Source organism: Equus quagga, chromosome 15, assembly GCF_021613505.1.
Source record: "Equus quagga isolate Etosha38 chromosome 15, UCLA_HA_Equagga_1.0, whole genome shotgun sequence".
In the NCBI taxonomy this organism is placed as follows: domain Eukaryota; kingdom Metazoa; phylum Chordata; class Mammalia; order Perissodactyla; family Equidae; genus Equus; species Equus quagga.
In genome coordinates, this window is record NC_060281.1 from 38,258,914 (window position 1) to 38,276,186 (window position 17,273).

The 17,273-nt window shown below is 40.4% G+C and overlaps 2 non-coding genes across 2 annotated transcripts; one reads left to right on the forward strand and one right to left on the reverse strand.

Moving 5' to 3' along the window:
* The first annotated feature begins 7,249 nt into the window (after nucleotides 1-7,249).
* TRNAV-AAC (transfer RNA valine (anticodon AAC)) lies at nucleotides 7,250-7,322 on the forward strand. Its single transcript has one exon. It is a non-coding gene; the product is annotated as a tRNA-Val (tRNA).
* A 6,513-nt stretch (nucleotides 7,323-13,835) lies between these two features.
* TRNAI-AAU (transfer RNA isoleucine (anticodon AAU)) lies at nucleotides 13,836-13,909 on the reverse strand. Its single transcript has one exon. It is a non-coding gene; the product is annotated as a tRNA-Ile (tRNA).
* Nucleotides 13,910-17,273: the final 3,364 nt, after the last annotated feature.

Consider the following 17,273-nt stretch of genomic DNA (forward strand, 5'->3'; position numbering starts at 1 on the left):
GAAAATGATCCCAGGAAAATAACCGGGGTCCGGTGGACTTGAACTCTGGAAATTGCCGGTTCTGTGCCAGGCAGCGGCACACAAGAAGGGAGGATCGTACTTCCTATGACTGGACTCAGAGCCCAGAGAGCCTAAAAAACGTCAAGTGATCCACCGACATGGAATGTGCATGCTCAGTGTCCCACGTCTGTTACTATAACAGGAGGACCACTGTGATAACTGAAAGGCAGCCCACGGCTCACGGGGTCTTGCCAGCGGCCTTTGGAGTGGTGTCTGGAACCATATTTCCAAATCTTAGCTGTGCCGAGAGTTCGGAAGGAGCCCTTCGATACAGGTGAAGGCAGAGATTCGCACAATCGCGGTCTGAGGTCACTCAGGAGATCTGACAGGAAAAGGCAGAGTGACTGAATGGCGTCCCAGCCTGACCCTGGACGCGAGAGCAAGGGAGATCAAAAGACTCGGAGAACCATCGCAAGAAGAATGAGACCCTTCAGAAACCCTTCCAGGACTACACTGGATTTCCAATTTGTGGGGTGCCTCTGCATCCAAGACTTGAAGAGAAATAGAAGGAACTGTCTCCCAGGGGATTGTGTAGATCCTGGAAACCAGGGAGCATGACATGATCAATTTGCACAATTCACATTCACTTACAGTGTTTTAGTTAAACGACAACGAAAAAGAGCAAAGTTTCTCTTTCAAATATTTTCTATGTTATGCAAAGATGGTGCTTCCCTTAACAGTTTCATATTTGTGTGGAAGTGGTATTTTTTTAACGAACCAGTGAGTTTTTTAAAATTAATGTTTGTGGTCAGTTCAGCTTCTCACATTTCCATCTAAATTCTCATGTTTCTTTATATACTCATATGGGAGACCAATAGTATGGGTGAATCAGTGATTAACATCTTTTTTGTTTTTAAATTTACATAAGAAAAATAACCAGAATGCACTGGAACACATTTTTAAATAAACCATAAAATATTTTCAACTGTCAAAAAAGAATAACTCACTAAGGGGTAAAATCTTTGTCAATATGTGAGATAAAAGTATGCAGCAGATAAAGGCACAAAAACTAAAAAAAGTAAAAATGGAAGCAAGAATTTAACAAATATATTTACTTTAAAAATTATATTTGACCAAGAAACTATATATTAAAAATTATAAAATTAAAACAAGTAAGTGAAGCTTACACAAATTGCCTTGAGAATTTACAGAAAGTTCAAAGGAGGAGAAAATCCTTGTAAGAGTGTGGTCTTGGGGGATGGGAGGCAGCATGGAATGTCGCCAGCAGCGCTAACTCTGAAGCCAGACTTCACTGATACTTGATATCAATTCTGTAATTTATTTGCTTTGTAGTTTTGAGCAAATTGTTTAGCCTCTTTCTGTCTTGGATCCTCCATGTAAGAAGCCCTATGAAAAATGCTTGCCCCAGGGTACGGATTATTATTACCCCACATAGGATTGGCTAAATAATATGCTGGGCTTAGTTCAGAATAAAACATACAGGCTTTCTATCTAGAACTGAGGAAGTAAATTTCCCCTTCCCACAGGCTGCAGCCCCAATCCATGCCAAGGACTGCAACCTCAGTGCAGAGACTCACTCACTACTCAGATATGGGTGGACAGGGGCTGGCCTCCCCTTGCTGCCCACCTAAGGAGTGGTGGTGTTGCCTTCCCCACTCTGGGTGGGAGTGTTGGACCCAGAGCCCAGGCCCCAGCTGAGGTGGAGGGTGGCAGCAGTCATGGGGCTAGGGCAGGGCAGGGAAGGCCAGGTGTGTCTCAGGGCCAGAAAACAGGAGCAGGTGGCCAAGAATGTATCCCAGGGAGGCAGGGAGCCAGCAGAAGGCAGACCATATGCAAAAGTCTGAGCCCCCAGTGCATGCTCCACTGTCTCATAGTCTTCACTTACAAAATACAAATTCAAAGATAAAATTATTAAGAATTTAAAGAGATTGACCTCAGGGCATTAATCCTCAAGCACAGGGTCCTTCTGAATGTGAAGTTCTGTGCAACTGCACTGGTCTCATCCATGAAGCTTGCCGTGATTCCAGATCTGAGCATCTTTGATCCCACATCTTAAGGATTCCTCCATCATGGAAGTCAGGACAAACAGTTGTTGCTTTAAGAAAGCTGCTTGCAGCTCTTTTGACAGAGAGGTAAACTTTATTTCCAGGCATTTCCATAATTGGAGTTCCTGGAGCACTCATCTGGAAAAGAGTCACATTCTTCCTCCATGTCTAACTTGCAACTTTTTTTTCCCCTGAGGAAGATTCACCCTGAGCTAACATATGTTTCCTATCTTCCTCTTTTTGCTTGAGCAAGAGTCACCCTGAGTTAACTTCTGGGTCAATCTTCCTCTATTTTTTATGTGGGTCAGCATCACAGCATGACCACCAAATAGTGGTGTAGGTTGGCACCTGGGAACCAAACCTGGGCCACCAAAGCCGGACTCACTGAACTTAACCACTAAGCCCTGTGGCTGGCCCAAACTTGCAGCTTTTGAAAACACTTAGGAGAAAACTTGGGGCCCTATAAGCCACTCCTCAAGTCTAAAACTGGATAGAACCACTTTCTACTAACTTCCTTGTAGTGGAGAAACAAATTAACAGGTTACGGATTCATTCCCACACATTCACTGAGTGCCACTTATATTCCAAGTGTGTGAAGTTTCTGAGATGCAGAAAGAATCAAGAGAATTTAGAGACAGCCACAGCTCCTAACACTTCCTTGCCTTTTTTTCTCAAGCAGTAAAGCCATAATAAGATAGAAAAAACCTTTGATGCCTGCAGAGCACATGCTTGCTTAAAGCTGCTGGTTCATGAGGTCACCAAAAAGAGCAGACATAAGAAGTAGGCGAGCCTGGAATTTCCTCCAGGAGTGGAAAAGAACCTATGCACTGAGAAGGGAGCTGAGTCTTCCAAGCTCTGTTGGTGGATCCTTGGACCAGTTTCACTCTGATTTTATGGTTTTGGAGAGCTTCTGCTTTTCTCTGAGACTTCCTGGGAAAGGAGGAAGAAATCCTCCCTTTGAAATATTTCACTTTTTCTTGGGTCAAGACCAGAGAATTTGAGTAAATTTTCCCTTAGAGGTGAGGTTCATTATTGTGAAAGTTGAGAGTTTTCTCTTTTACTTTCTTCTCTCACCAGAGGAAGGTCAGGAGTAAGAAAAGGGCAGCGTGGATTTGTTGTTGTCGTTGAAGACACAGCATTGAAGACACGATTCTATGGATGGTAAAAAGGAAGAGTGGTGTCCAGAGCATTGCTGGAAAACTGGGTTGTTAGATTAGAGAGTGTTTGGTAACTTAAAGTCAGGATCAAAGTGAGTGCATTTTCTTAAAACATCCCCTAATATTCTCTATCGTGTAGTTTGAGAAAGAGAGAAAGCAAATGCTGTGCTTAATTTGCCATAATTATAACTAAGTCTATCTCTGACTTACTATGATTTTTCATCACTATGAAACCCAAGTTATAAGTAAAATAGTAGGTAGTGATAGGGAACCATCATTTATATTGGAATAAAAATACTAAAGAGGTTAGAAAATAATTTTTTAAGTCAAATTTCACTGTCTTTCATTTCAACACTTACCATTCCAACCTAATAAGGTTAAGCTGAAGAAACAAATGTCACATTCAGGACGTGGTCAGAACTTCATTGGCAAGCTGTTGTTATTTCTGGTTACTCTTCTGATTTGTGACAAGTGCTGGCTCAGTCACCAATATCCCCCCTCCCCTACCGCTCCAACTTCTCAGAATATAGAGCTAAGGGACAGGACCCACTTGAGCTCCACTTTTAGGAGCCACAAATGAAACTACCTTCTATTTCTGACCATTAATTCCTTTCCATGGTACTAGACTCAAGGCCTGCTCAGGTCATCTGAATCCCTGGCCTCCTCTTTCTTGGCCAAAGCTGGAAGCATGCCGCATTTCTATAGCTTCCACAATAGGCCACCAAATTTGCTGTTACTTCCATGTTCTGAGAGTATTTGGCAATTATAGGCACTCGGGCTTTGTTCAAAATGCTTCTAGGGTGGCTCCTTATGGGAGCCAGAAAGAAATGAGGAAATGTAGATGTCAGTGTGGTCCCAAAACCCTGGAGTCCGCTAGAGCAGGCATCAACCAGATGGGAACAAGTGGTAAAACAACTTCCTGATCTCTCTGTTATGACATAAAAACCCAGGACAAAGGGATCAGTGCTTGGTTTACTTTGAATCTAGCGGGGGGGAAAAAACTAGAGCCTCTGCATATAACACACAAGTGATAACCACTACAGTAAGACCCAGTGTCTTTGCTGAGGATGACAGGGGCAAACGCTAGAAGCAGCAGAAAGCCAACAACAAGTTGGCTTCAGTTGACAGGTCCAAGGACAGTCTCATCACAAGCTCACGTGAAGAGGATATTTTAAGTGCTAAATAACCTTACAGGCATCTCACTTGGCACAAGTTTAAAAGGCCCATCAGTTACAATACACTGGGAAAAAGTAACTTTGGATGTAAAAACTGAATTCTTGGATTTTACCTGGTCCTTGTTTATTCATTCATTAATTCATCCATCCATCCATTCATTTGTTCAAGGAATATTAATTGAATTCCTATTATAAGACACAGATTGTTAAGTAGCTGAGAATAAAGTAGTGAACACAACAAACAAAGTATTCCTTTCTTCTTGGAACTTATATTTTCATTTGGAGCAAATAGTAGACGGTGATTAAACATGATTTTCTTTGAGGAAAATTGTAACCACACTTAGCAGAACTCTTTTTTATCACCTGCCTTTCCTCAGGATTGGCAAAATTTGATCCCCTAGATATTGTTCACAATGCTAAGCTGAGATATTTATGCATGAGGAAGCTGCCAATATATGCATGAAACTATAATAAATACGTAGTATGGGAATCACGTATACATGTTTATATATATGTGTATATATGTGTGTGTGTGTGTGTGTGTGTGTGTGTGTCTGTGTATTTGCTCCCTGGTAATTGGTCTTAATGAATTAATTTTTTCTGCCTTGATTTTAAACTTCCCCAAACCCATCCAGGCTCCTTATTCTTGTTGTACACGTTTACCTGAATGCTGGCTCTGTCTTTCATTTTTAAAGCTCAAGAATGTGTCTCATTTAGGAGTGTTAAAAGTGGACGTTTGAATGAATCTCACTACCAAGATCCTGACAGGCTACCAGCATAAGGAAAAGAACACTCAAGTCAATGTCCTGTCTGATAAACTTTCAATTCTTGTGGCCATTCAGCTTCAAAAAGAAAAGGGTCTATGAGGTCATTTACTCCTTAGGGAACAGAGAACAACATTTGGTACACTGCAACCCTAGGTGCTCAAAAGAAAGTGAGTCCAATGTACCCTGAAAAAGATGGCTTTTCAGTGACCCCCAACATTTCACAAAGGCTAGTACTTGGAGATTGCTCTGGAAGCAATGCCAAGTAATAGATTCATCCCAGGGTCAAGGGAAATTGTCAGGGAAATATTATCTTTTAAGCAGAAGTCCTCAGCAAAGAAAGTGAGGACCAATCTCCAATAAGTAAATATGTATGTGGTGTTCGCTATACAGTTCTTTCAAATGTTATGAATGCTTCTAAATATTACCATAAAATATTGGCCCTCTTCATTCGTTGTTTACACAAAAGCCAAAAGGTCCTTGAACGGAAATGGAAAATGTCCTGTTCTTCTTTGAACAGTCAATTCTTTCCCACCCATCCCATCCAGATTAAATCTAAATTCCATGCTGTGGAAGGCCTTCCCTTCTCCCCCTGATCCAGCACCTGCTATTTTACTTACTCTCAGGGGAATAAATTTCCATGAGGAAAGGAATAAATAAAGACACACTCTGATTCAAACCTACAATTGGAGCTCCTCACACTGCTTTCACCTTCAGTTCCGTGTTCACCCCAATGCAGGAATCCTCTCTCCATTCAAAGCTCTTCAACCACCTCACATTTTTTTCATCAGCTAAGTCACATCAATTCCGCTAGCAAGTATTTCCTGACCGTTAAGACTGGAGGGGATGCCCCTTTTCTGTTGCCATGTAAGACAACCCTGTGACTTTTATAGCTGTCACTCCATGCAGAAATCTTATTGTAGTTAAATTTCTATGTACAAAATTCTCATTATGATCAGCTTAGGTCCCCCTTCCCTCCTTCTGTTTGTCAGTTTCTTTAGGGCATTGGATACCTCCAGTGCACAAAATGGGACTGGGCTATTCAATGGTTTCTTTAAAATAAGCATCAAACCAAATTGCTGAGAAAGCTTAACAAACACACATATGCCTTAAATATAATAGCTCTTTATCTTGCTGATCTTATTTCAGAGCAAAAAAGGTGCAGCTAGAGATTGCGCTAATAGAGGAGAGGAACATGCCTCTCTCCTCCACCACTCACAATATTTCCATCAGGTCACGTTTTAGTGGCCACAAAAGAGGGCCAGGCTGTGACCTTTCTCAAAGGTCCAGAAGCCTCTTTCCTGTGACTAGCTTCTCACGACCACTTTGGGGACAAACACGTTTTCACTACTGAGCACCTTCGCAGGGGATCAGCCTTAGAACCTAATAGAAGGCAGATCGTTTGCAGTGTGCAGTGTAAGGACAGTGACCTAGGATAGCTGAAATGGAGTGAATAACAAAGGAGAGTCAGGTAAGTCACAAAGGTGATCTTCCAGCTATAAGACGTTAACAGACACCGCACACCGAGTTGACACGTTCCAGAGGAGTAAACGTGAGTGATGCAGAAGAGAAGAGAGAAGTTCGTTTGACGTCTACTGGACTTACTCGCCAGATTCCACTTCCACAAACTTCCCAGCCACCCCACTACCCTCGCCTGACAGACAGCTGGGCACAGTCCGCCACCCCACCGTCTGCCCCTCAGGCTTCAACCATGACCCGAGGAAGTCCCCTAAGCTCTGCCAGTTGGTTTTAGCTCCTAAAGGATGAATTTCAGTCAGGGAGAGATGAAGATCAGAGCACGTTACACAGTCAGAGAAATTGAATAGAAGATATCAAGAAATTTCTTGAAATAAAATTTCCCCAGAGTTTGCCTAAGATTTCCCTGCCTGCTGTCTGTAAACTAACGGGGCTCTGGGAGTAGCATTGGCCTGGCTATAAGTTAACGAGTTTAGATATTATTGATTCTAACAATCGGAAAGTGTAGAAGGAAAGATAGCGCCTCAACTAAGAAAATCTCGTGAAGAAAAGAGTAAATTTAAGGTTCATCATAACTCATTAAAAAAGGTAAAGGAACATGAGGAAGACAGGTTTCCGTAGTGTAGTGGTTATCACGTTCGCCTAACACGCGAAAGGTCCCCGGTTCGAGACCGGGCGGAAACAACTGCTATATTTTCCCGAAAATTCTGAATTTTGGTCTAGAAATGTTCTATCTGAATCTCTCACATTTCCACCAACTACCAAATCTTTGTGCTCACTTTACCGCCGGGGACTTTCAATTACAAGAATTACAGTGCAAGACCGGAGCTCAGACTTGCTCCCTCACCTCCCTTAACAAGCAATCATGTGCTATCCATTCCGTTGGCTTAGAGAAGATCCTGCCCTTCGCTGTGGTCGCTGTCCATCCTCATAGGCGCTGTTCCTATCCCTTATGGGTAGGAACAGAGAATGAATCTCCCTGACACACAAGTGTGGTTGATGAATGCAAGGAGGATCAAGAAGCCAACTGTAACTGCAGGAGAAACAGTCGAGTGGAGAGTGGCTCCCGGAGTCAGAGAGGAAACAGAATGGAAGGGAGAGATCAAGTGAAGCTGATCATTTCTTTAAGGACTTTGGCCTCTACTCTGATAAAATGAGGAGACATTGGATTTTAAGCAGGGAAGTAACTTTACATGACTTGAGTGTTTTAAACAGCCCCTCCGCCAACTCTGTGGAGAATTTTTTGTTTGGAGAAAAGAATGGAAGCAGGGAGATCTAAGTCTCTCTCATCATGCTACATATCAGAAATAACTGTGGCTTGGACAGGACGGTGGCAGTCGAGTTGGTGAGGAGTAGTCACAATCTAGATATATTTTAAAGATAAAGTCAAGAGACATTCCTGCGAAAATGGATGTGAGGAGGGGAAGTAGAATCAATTATGACTTTGAGGTGTTTTGCTGACAACCTGGAAGGATGGAGTTGCCATTATCTGAAATGGGGATGCCAGGATGTACCAGTAATATTAGGGAAATATTGGGCATCCTGTTTTAGACATGCTAACTTTTAGATGCCTAGTATAAAACCCTCAAGTGTAATGCTAAGCAATGAGTTGAATCTACAAGCCTGTAGTTTAATGGAGTAGTCTAGACTGCAGATACAAATTAGATAGTTATAGTCACATAGACATTATTTAAGCTACAAGAACTAATAAAATCACTAGGTAGAGATTGTATATAAAGAAAAGGTCCAAGGACCAAGCCCTGAGACATTCCCTTATAAAAAAAAGTGTATGAGAAGAGGGGAAACAAAGGGCATTGAGAAGGAGAAGGCAGTGAGGTAGAAAGACAATCAGGACAACAGTGTCTTGGAAGTCAAATGAAGAAAATCTTTTAAGAAGGATAAGGTGCCTATGGCTCCTGAGAAATCATGGACTTGGAAGCAATCATTAGTATCAGATATTTAGAGGTCATTGGTGATTTTGACAAAAACTTTACAGGAAGTGGTGGTGCCAGAAAAAGTGAATGTAGTTCATTAGGAGAAGAATAGGAGGAGAGGAATTGCAGACAGTAAATCTGTATAGTTCCTTAGAGATTTTGTACAAAGTCATCTGAGAGATAGGGTAGTAGCTAGAGGAAAATGTTGAGGCAAGAGAAATGTTTTTAAGATAGTAGTCAAATAGTGTATTTGAATGTTCATAAGAATAACCCAATAGTCGGTAGAATATTGTTCCAGTCAATGCAGATAAAATTCTCTTTAAGTCGTTAGTAATTCACTGATAGGAATACAAGACAATTCCTTTCCCTGAGGAGACTAAAGAATTTTCCAAGGTTTATGATAGCACATATAGATTTTAATTCCATGTTTCTCTACCCAGTTATTTTTTCTTTTCAGGACAAAATTACACGTAGGCTGGTTCTAGAACTATGCTAAAGTTTAAAATGGTGGAAGGAATCATCAGATGTCCACTATGGAGTAACAAACTTGCCAGTCCACTAGCTTGCCTCATCATTAGTCTCATTTAACAGATACCATCAGTCTGCAATCACAAAAGAGATATTTGCTTTTTGAGGGTGGTCATATTTTCTAACACATAATGCTGATGCCTAACATCTGGTCATATATGATTGGGCCAGAGCTCTCAAAAGCAATCAACCCATGGGCTGGCAAGTGACCTGTAAGACCTATAACTTGATTTTCAATAAAAATCTCTGCCTCAAAACTGGTTCAAGTATTTAGATAGGTGGCCACATGGATTTCTTAAGGTGGGGGAGAATTGGAACAGGAAAAAGCAAAGAGAATCGGACGGTAGATGGAAGAGATATAATAGATTCAAAGAAAAAATGACACTGAGAAATTTACTCATTTACATTAATCCCTAATTGCCAGCATATAAATCAATGAACTACAACCATTGAGTGGGGTCAGGAAAATCTAGACCTTGTTAAAGATCTATAGATCTTATTAAATTGAAAGACTCTTCTAGCTGGAGTATAGGTGACCTTATTCCTAAAACTCTAATTGGGTAACTCCCACTCTATCTAGCTTGTAGATAATTGAGGGAGAGAAGGGAAAGGGAGAACGCCAACACCAAGTGCATCCTTCTGTGAACTTCTGGAAAAGGGAAATGTGCCTTTCCTGCTCTATTGACCCAACATCTCTGGAGGGCCAGATCTAAGGTGATGTTGGCTTCTCTTTCCTATCCTCTCTTCAAGTATGTGTCCTCTTTGCTTTAGACAAAGAATTAATCACTCATTTATTCAATAAATACTTATTGAATGTATGCTATGTACCAGATACTGCATTAGTCCCTGGGATAACAGCTTTAAACAAAATAGGCAGAAATATCTTTCCTTTCTAGTGGTAAGTTTACAGAAATATTTTTTAAATAAAGTTGCATATAAAATGGTAGATAATGTGAAAATAAATTCTAAGGAGAACAAGTAATCAGGGAAGGACACTAGGGGTGAGTTTTTATTTTCAACTTCTAAATGGAATATTGCTGAATTTGAGCAAAAATCTGAAGGGAGAAAATGAATGAGTCATGGGAATATCCAGGTAATGTCATTCCAGACAGAGGCTATAGTGCCCACAAAGACCCTGACATGGCGTTTACCTTGTGTATTTGAGGAATAGCAAGGAGGCTACTTCTACTGGAATAAAATGAATGATATTTTAATGTACATATCACTAATCTATTGCCACAAATATATGGCTTAACAAACCATCCAAATTCAGTAGATTAAAACTATTAGAATCTAGTTAGCTCTCTAGACTGTGGTTCACTAATATAGGTGGGGATTGATCAGACTGTTTATGTCCCAGCTGGGCTGACTCACATGTCTGGTGAACAACAGACAATCAGCTAATCTCCAAACATCTCTTATTCCTTAACATGTCAAACCCAGGCAAGTTCTCATGACAATGGCTCAGGGCAAAAGCAATCAGGAAAAAAAGAAAAACCTTCTTTCTGCTAAAAAGCAATGACAGCAAGGTTGTAAGACATAAGGTTCACATACAAAGGTCAATCAATTTCTTATATACCAGGAATGAACAATTGGAATTTTAAATTAAAAACACAATATAATTTACATTAGCACCCCCTAAAGTGAAATACTTAAGTATAAATCTAACAAAACTTGTATGAGATCTACATGAGGAAAATTACAAAACTCTGATTAAAGATATTAAAGAACTAAACAAATAGAAAGATATTCCATGTTCATGAACAGAAAGACTCAATATTGACAAGATGTGAGTTCTTCCCAACTTGATCTATAGATTCAACACAATCCCAATCAAAGTACCCGCAAATTATTTTGTGGATATTGACAAACTGATTCTAAAGTTTATATAGAGAGGCAAAAGACCCAGAATAGTCAACAAATATTAAAAGAAAAGAACAGAGTTGGGGGTATGACACTACCTGACTTCAATACTTATTATAAAGCTACAGCAATCAAGACATTATGGTACTTTTAAAGAATAGATAATTAGATCAATGGGACAGAATAGGGAGCCTAGAAACAGAGCCACACACATATAATCAGTTGATCTATGATAATGGAGCAAAAGCAATACAAGGGATAAAGGACAGCCTTTTCAACGAATAGTGCTGGAACAATTGCACATCCACATGCAACAGATAAATCTAGACACACATCTGATACTCACAACCAAAATTAACTCAAAATGAATCATAGATTGAAATGTAAAACACAAAACTATAAAACTCCTAGATGACATAGGAGAAAATCTAGATGACCATTGAGTCTGGTGATGATTTTTTAGATATAGCACCAAATGCACAAGCCATGAAAGAAATAATTGATAAGCTGGACTTGACTAAAATTAAAAAGTTCTGCTCTGTAAAAGACACTGTCAAGAGATTGAGAAGACAAGCCACAGACTAGAAGAAAATATTTGCCTAAGACATTACTGATAGAGGACTGCTATCCAAAATATACAAAGAACTCTTAAATCTCAACAAGAATAAGAACAGCTGGATTAAAAATGGACAAAAGATCTCAACAGACATCTTATCAAGTAAGATATAAGATGACAAGCATTCAAAAACATGGTCAACATTATACATTATTACAGAAATGCAAATTAAAACAACAGTGAGATATTACCACACACCTATTAGAATGGCCAAAACCCAGATCACTGACAACACCAAATCCTGGGGAGGATGTGGAGCAACAGGAACTCTCATATATTGTTGGTGGGAATGCAAAATGGTGCGGCCACTTTGGAGGACAGTTTGACAGTCTCCTACAAAACTAAACACACTCTTACCAACCATATGATCCAGCAATCACATTCCCTGGGATTTACCCAAATGATTTGAAAACTTATGTCCACACAAAAACCAGCACATAGATGTTTATAGCTGCTTAATCCATAATTGCCAAAATTTGGAAGCAACCAAGATGTCTTTCAGTAGGTGAGTAGATAAATAAACTGTGATACATCCAGACAGTGGAAAATTATTCAGCACTAAAAAGGACTACCAAGCTGTGGCAAGATATAGAGGAAACTTAAATGCATATTACTAAGTGAAAGAAGCCAATCTGAAAAGGCTATGTACTGTATGATTAGACTATACAACATCTGGAAAAGACAAAATTACGGAGAAAATAAAAGATCAGAGGTTCCCAGGGATTAGGAGGGAGAGAGGAATAAATAGGCAGAGCACAGAGGGTTTTTAGGGCGGTGAAACTATTCTGTATGATACTGTAATGGTGGACATATGTCATTACATATTTGTCAAAACCTATAGAATGTACAACACCAGGAGTAAACCCTGATGTAAACTATGGACTTTGGGTGGCAATGACATGTGAAAGTAGGTTCATCAGTTGTAACAAATCTACCATTCTGATTTAGGATGTTGACAGTGGGAGAGAATGTGTGTGGTGTGGGAGGGGGATGTGAGAACTTTCCACTCAGTTTTGCTGTGAACCTAAAAGTGCTCTAAAAAATAAAGCCTATTTTAAAAAACAAACAAAAGACGAAACAACCAAAAAAAGCAAGCAGAAAGAGCAACTGGCTTATTCAAGCATCTTCTTTGTCAAATTCGCTACAATGGGATCATTGGTGAAAGTAAGTTGCAGTGCTCAGCCTAGAGAGAGTGGGAAGACACTACAAGGTGACATGAAAAACAGCATGCATAAAGGGACTGGAGAAGGAATGGGGTCATTAAGGCAATAAACCCACCACAAGGAGCTAATTATTTCTGGTTGATTTGATGCAGAAAGGTCAAGATAAAAATTAGCTTTTCTGTTACCTGGTGATGTGCTCCACATATTCCAGTTTCTTACCCCAACTCCGTCATCACCGAAGCCGTAATCATGATCCATCCTGGCAGTTACAACATTCCTAAACCTCACCCATCTTTCACCTTATCCTTAACAACATCTCTGCTATTCATTTCATCACTAAACTGAAAGTTAAATTGAAAGGCTCAGCGATAAAATCGGTGTTTTTATTATACATTACTTGGATAAATAAATAAATAATGTGATTTTTCTTTTAGGCCAAAGTAAAATGTTCAGAATGTAAACTAATCTTAACGTTTGAAAACACACTCTGATGGTGAGGCTTCATGCATTCAATCCACAAATACTCACCAAATGGCTGCTTTGTGTTGAGAACTGTGCTCCACCTCAGAGATCCAGAAAAAAAGAAAAAAAAAAATCTGTCCTCATGGACAGAGATTTTGGTAAAAGCCTACTGATTAAAAAAAAAGAAGAAGAAAGGAAAATATGCGTTGTGTCCGATTGTGATTATTTTATCAATAAGAAATAGCGACTTCAACAGTGTTGAAAAGGCAGCGCAAGGGCAAGGAGACAATCAGAGACTCAATGGACTGACTCTGGGAAAGGGACAAGGAAACCGGGGTTTTCAGAGGATCAGAGGCCATCAAACACTCGTCTCGCTTCCAATGCCACCTCTAAACTCCTATCCTCATTTTCTCACGGAAAATTTCTATCTGAAGGCTTTATGCCACTTTTTCCACAAGAGTTTTATCTTTTTCTCCTCCACCCCCACACCCACCCCCATGTTGAAAAGAGGGACAAAAAAGGTAGATGTCACTGCTAAGGATTACGAAATGAAGTCCATGTTTCATTCCAATTTTACGTCGGAGAGGCTATTTTCAATATATGAGGGGACTACAGCAAAATTGACATTCCTTGGCCCGTACGGGGCTCGAACCCGCGACCTTGGCGTTATTAGCACCACGCTCTAACCAACTGAGCTAACCGGCCAACTGGCACGTCGACGTTTTCATTTAAAAAATAAAAAGTATGTTCACATTCTTTTATTTAAAATTAAAGATCTTGCTCCCCCCTTTTCAAGGAAACTTTTTCGTTTAACTTTTTTTAACCAAGATCAAGTCATGTTGCTTCTTCAAGCCTCTCTTCCTGTTTTCCATTTCCCCTTTCTGCGCTCCTGCAAAACGAAAAAGACAAGGTAAAAACTGCCTGCAGCAGAAACGAACTTCGCCTCTCCCTTGAAAACAGACTTTCTCAAACTTGTCGATTTCCCTCAAGAAAACACAATGAAACATTCACAAGAGAGGCTTCCTTTAGCGCTCACTCGCTGCGCCTCCCATACACCAAGGGTTCTCAAGTTCAACAAGTCTGGCGCGTAATTCTCTTTACACACGAAACACACACGGACGGTGATGTAAGCCAGGTTTAGCGGGTGCAGGAACGGGGAGAGGTGGGTGCGGGGGCGGGAGAGGAGACAAGTCTGAGCTCCAGAGCCCTCGCAAAGATCCTAGACAGGCAGCTCTTCCTCCTGGACGATTTCCCAGCAACTCAGCGTCCAGCTCTGAGTTTGCCCACGCAGGCGAAGGCCATTTCTAGCGGAAAGAGGGATCCGGACCATTTCTGGAGTGACAATGGCACCCGCGAACGCTCTAGATTTTCCGAGCCGCTTTCAAATTTCTCGGATTTCTGTTCTGAAGGCAAAAAAAGCTGACACTGCGATGCCCCAGCAGCTGTGCAGACCTCAAAACTTTGGAGAAAAGGACGTATTGGAATTTCCGGTCTGAGTGGGGCCTCTTAAAACTGGGTTTGGAGGCTATTCCAATAAAAACAAGATACAAACAAACGCTGAAGAATTAACAAAGCTTAGACGATTTATCCTTAGCTAAGTTGGGCTTTAGCCTTCAAAATTTTGTTACCTGTACCTTTACCCCCAATTTTAAAACTATGTGCACCTGGCACGTTTTTTGACAACTAATTGATTTTTATCCATAAGATTAAGCAGTTACTTTTCTTTGTGTTATAATTATTGACAAATTTAAAAATGAAACTGTGGTATCACTTGAATATATTGAACATAAATTCTGAATAATTTGATATGAAAAAAATGCATGAACAAACATTTCTTTTATAGCCTTTAACCTTATGTCATTGTTTTCTTCTTGAACTTCACTTTCCCAGAAATAGATATCAAAGTAGAAAATAATTTTATGCTCTAAATTATTTTAAGCTTTGTATAGCCTACTTTCCTGCCACAAAAAATATATACGGCCATCATCATTAATTTGAGGGAGGGCATAAGGCTCTAATTTTTATGAGTTCCTCTGTATTGAATCATCATTAAAATTATGGCATACACAGTTAATCATAACAGAAATATTACGAATTTGAAAACTAATCAGTAAAATTACAGGTAAAAATAATTGAATGTTTATCTAAATAATACAACTCGCCATTTAAAATCAGTTGATACAATGATGATAAATTAAACATTGTCATGGTGAGCCATGTTTCAGCGTTAATTTTATGCCTAGTTCATAGGTACTGAGGAGATGTATTTTAACATACAAATAAACTGAAAGTAGATGAGATTTTGTTGTACAAATGTCTCACAATTGTTTAACACTTTCTGAGTTAGTTGCAAAAAATCCCGTGGTAACCCATGATCAATAATTATTTCTCATCTTCATTTCAGGTCACTTCTGGCACTAGAATGATGCAGAAAACAAGGACTTTCTTGAATTCAGATTCCTTCCTCTAGTGCCTGAGGTTCTGGAGAAAATGAAGGCAGCAGCTTCACTGTAGAAGGAGAGTCTAAGAAATACGAAAGGCAAACTCCCAAGGAAGGGACAGGGGTGGAAGGAGGAGACAGCAAGCTGTATCTTTTGGGCAGTGTCGCTTGAAACAGAAGAGCCTCCTTTCTCTGTGACCTGCCAGGGACTCCGGATCTTTGGGGCAGAGTTTGGAGGGGCTGGGAGGAAACCAAGTTCCCATGGAGACTCCCACACACAAATCCAAAGGTGCCCTGAATTTGTGAGTGGATTTCATGAACAGAAGATAATGGTTGATTGAAGTTCACCAAGGGTGCTGTATGGGGTGCTGGGAATTTTAAATGAATGAACACACTATACATCCTGCCCTCAGCTGGATGAGTCTGTTGGATTGCGAATGGGTGAAAAAGGGAAAAAAGTTCAAGGGGGTAGATTTAAAGCTTCCTGGAGCATCTCAATTTATTCCCCAGTTTTACAGCTAAAACTGAGAGATGACATCTGCTGAGAACAGTTCAGAGGAACGAAAACCAGAGAAAAAGGACTGTATGGCAGCAAACCTGCAACCTGTGGTTAGGACCACGCTCTAGCACAACTGAGCTCCCCAGCCATTCCACTGGCCCGTGTTTTCTTTGAAAATATTCACTCCATCAGCATTCTTCCTGTTGATGGTCTTAGAAGGCCAAAGAAGTCCCTCCCTGACTCCCACTCCTGTCTTGATAAAATGAATGAGAAATTTCGCTTCAAACAAACAAATAAACAATCGGTTTTAGCCATATTCATGGACTTGACAGAGAAAGCCTTGGCTTGTTTAAACTTGTAAGTTCTAAATGGGGAATTGACAGAAATTTATGCTTTTCTTAAAGGGCATGGTGATGTGCACGTGGTGAGTCTGACCTGATGAACCAAAAATGGCAGGCATCCCCCCAATTTTGTGCTTAAAGGACAATCCCACCACCTGACTCTCCTTTGGATGATTTTTCATGGAATTTCTCAGTTCTCACTTAGCTGGCTTGTCCATGGCCAGGCTTAGGATTGGAGCCTTCCTACCTGTTTGTTTCAGGTTTCCAAGGTGAGCTCGAATCACATTTCTGTGAATTGGTGTCATCTGAGAAACCTCAGCACTGCCCAGCGACCATTTCAGAGGAGGTGAACTCATGTGAGTCCAGCATTTCTTTCCTAGCTCCTCTTTTACTCTGCATTTATAGTATTTTCTTAAATTCTCAATTTTTGAATAGGAAATGCAGTCACATTATATAAAAAGGCATGCAGTGAGCATCTCCCTCTTGCTGCTGAGCTCTTCATGACCAGTCCCTACCCTCTCAATAGATTTCCCTTGTTTTTAGTTTCTGTGCATACATGGATGGTGATTTGATGGATGTTGCCCAAGTGTCTGCCAGAGAGGCTGAGCCCAGTGTTTTTGTTTGTCTGCTTGCTTGTTTTAACTATGTTGAGCAAAAAGGAGTTGAGTCTTGGTTCTGGATTCTCTACTACAGATCTGAGGCAAAACCAGCAGAAAGGTGAAATGTAGTGGCATTCACTAGGGGGCATGCTTGATTCCAGATTGTCACCTTCTCTCAGGTGAGTGAGAC